This window comes from Adiantum capillus-veneris, chromosome 18, assembly GCF_014529385.1.
Source record: "Adiantum capillus-veneris isolate H3 chromosome 18, ASM1452938v2, whole genome shotgun sequence".
NCBI classification, from domain to species: Eukaryota; Viridiplantae; Streptophyta; class Polypodiopsida; order Polypodiales; family Pteridaceae; genus Adiantum; species Adiantum capillus-veneris.
Window position 1 is genome coordinate 10753006 of NC_140948.1, and position 3357 is coordinate 10756362.

Consider the following 3357-nt stretch of genomic DNA (forward strand, 5'->3'; position numbering starts at 1 on the left):
TATATATATAGGACATACAAAAAAACCAGTTAGACAGTCTCCCCTCTTTTTTAATTTTATTTCCATCAAACATTACTCAGTAGATACTGGTTTATTTTAACGCATTCTTCATGCCAAGAAGAGCCATGTTTCGGAGCCAGTCTCCCAGTACTTTTACATAGCAAAAACACATCTTTAGTCGAAGCAAAACCCCATTCCATAAACTTTTCTCCCTATGAATTTTTTTTAAGAACAGTCATCAGAGCAAGAAAAAGCCGTCTACCTACCTGGTTTTTTTTAAACAAAGTATCAGAATAAAAAAATCTTGTTAACCTGAAGATTAGGAGGTAATTCTTAGTTTAACTTGAGCCATCCACGCTTCTTCTCTTACCAGTAAGAGTCAGATTCCATAGCTAGGTTGTTTATTTTATGAAAACAAACACCATCAGTCAAACGGATAACACATGCCAGACTCTAGAGATAATTTCAGCTTGTCACAAGAAAAAGGTCAGTATCCAACAGCAAATCAAAAAATATCCTTTAATTTATTCCAAGTTTCTTCATTCCAAAATTCGATACCTGTAATCTGAGTCTACTCAGTCTGAGGTCAGCTCATGTAAATAACTGTACTCCGACTCCTTAGTATTTACAGCAGACATAAGTTTCTGACATTATAAGCACACTAATTTTTTGCTTATTTATTTTTTAGAACTTTGTGAATCTCTGGCTCTATGTAAAGACCAGCGAGACATACATCAACTAGTTGATCAAACCCAACTTATCATTACATTTTCCACTGCAGTCCGCTCTATAAACATGCCTTTAGACATGCTCACGTCATTTTATTCCATATCCGACAATGTCAGACTAAACCCCTCAAGAAACGATATAAAAAACCAGATTTTTCTTTCCCCATCCATTGATTTCACAGACCATACACATTAGTTAAAGCAAAACCATAACTTGCATTGATGACAAGGCAAGCCAATCGTATATATCTCCTCATACACCATTCACATGAAAGCTCAGTATCCGGAGATAATTTAACAAGTTTTTTTAAGAAATTTCCAGAAAACAGTCTCAGCAAAGCTACATAGTGTATAAAGAAATTCCTTAGAGCAAGACAGAAAATTTCTGTTAACCTGAAGATTAGGAGATGATGACGCCTCCACACTTGCTTTCTCCGATTTTTTCGACATGTTTGAGCCACAGCCACCAGTAGATGAATACGTAAAGTTTTTGAAATAACACACGCAGGAAAATGATAACAGAGACGCAGATATGTGAGTATGATAACTCACCTTAGTAGTCAAGTTTAAATAGTTGATGCTCCTCTGCAGCAGACGCGACAATTGAGTTGGACTGGTTAAGCCCCCAATCGAGGACGTCAGTCCAGGCACGTACATCAGTATCCCCCATAGCTTATGGCCCGGAGGCAAAATCCAAAGGTTTAGAAGGTAAGATTCCACAATATCAACCCTACTGCTCAAGAAAACATTGCGGGGAAGTCTGTCATCGCCGCTCTTTCCAAAAAACCCTACGTGGTGGCGTGCAGAGAATGCAAGAAGGACCATAAGCCACGCTTACAGAAATTTAAGGATTTGTACTGAGACCAAGTAATGTGAAGCCAAGTCGGACAATCACCTCTACAATGGTATAGCATATATTCCCATACAAAGCCCGGTTTTTATTCACTAGACCTGATTAAATACGGTGTCGGGTATACACACCCCAGTAGGTATTTTTTATCTGCTATCCTAGCATGACCTTAGAAGTAAGTGGTTTTCACCAATTTATTTGTAAAGCCTGGTCAGACAGACTTCATCACCCCAAGGTAACATTTAAATAGCAATGATTCCCATATTCATACCCAGGTCTCTAGACCCATATCTAGTAAGCTGTATCAGGTCTCGGGTATACAGTAGGTATTTATACATGCTATCCATGCCCTCTGCAAGGATTCCACCCGCACCATAATGTGAAAAAAACCTTTTAAAATGTGAGAGACACCACCATATTAGGCACACTTTTCTAAGAAAGTTTTTTATTAGAGATGGTTGGTCAAATATAAAACCCCAAGCATAGAGTATCATTCCCGAGTTTGGCATTCTTCATCTATTTTGCATCCTTGGTGTATTATGGCCTACTGCCATGACCAGGTTCTTTTCATAGCAACAGCACATCTCTTTATGTCAAAATGAATCTATACGTCGAGCAACATTACTCCGTTATGAACAGCATCTATTCCCGCAGCTAGGAACCTCTGTTTCTCAAACAAAGTGGTGGACATATCAGGATCGAGTGACCAGAGTGACACTTTGGGGTCGTGAACATTTCAAAAATAATATTCGATTGGCGATGTTGACTGAAGCAGTGGGTCTAGGGCCTAAGTATTATTATATCGAGCATTCCATAAAGCCTGGTTTTTCAGATCGGCTATATCTGCTAGCCCAGTTTCTACCTGCTCAGAAGATTTTCCTATACCGTAGTTATGGTCATCAGCTACGAGGATATTTTAACTGTACTCACCACACTCGGGAGTATGGGGTAGCCTTGGTGACTCGTATCGTGCCTTTGGCAGAGCGGCCAAATACTTGCTTCTACTGTGATAGCTGTTTGTGTGATCATGTGATGGGCGGCATAATAGAGATGCAGCTGTAAAGCTCATTAGCTAATCTTTCTTTTGTCCCGTGACATCTTTTGTGTGTGTGTGTGTGTGTGTGTGTGTGTGTGTGTGTGTGTGTGTGTGTGTGTGTGTGTGTGTGTGTGTGTGTGTGTGTGTGTGTGTGTGTGTGTGTGTGTGTGTGTGTGTGTGTCTGTGTGTGTGTGTGTGTTGTGTGCCCACCCATTCCCAGGCACCTTATCCTATGAGGAAGTAGACCCCATAGAATAGGGGCCTACCACCTTAAGAAGTGTTTGTATTAATTCGCAACCAGCTATGCTGATGTTAGATTTATTCTGATTTAAGCAGACTAATCAGATTATGTAAGTCAAACTTGAGGTAGGTCCAATTGTGTTTTTCTAAGGAGTTGCAGATGCATGCAACAAGGTCTTTTTTTGTAAACCCGTTTTTAATGAACTTGGCAATCAAAGCTTCAATCTCTTCATATGCTTTAAAACAGTCGGAAGAGGCATACATTATAAGAAAAAGCATTCCAAGACAAGTGTGTAGAGAATTTTTGTATGTTCTATTGCACTTTTCCTTCGTAAACTCAGAGGACACAAGTTTGAGATTATCTCTTGTCCAAAAAAAAATTGTATAAAATTTTCCCAAAAAAGGGGGAGTCAAAGTAAACTCAATATTCAAGAAGTGTGTTCTAGAAACTATCCATTTATCCTGCCATAGTACTCTTTCGCAGAATGTAGGTTCAATACTTA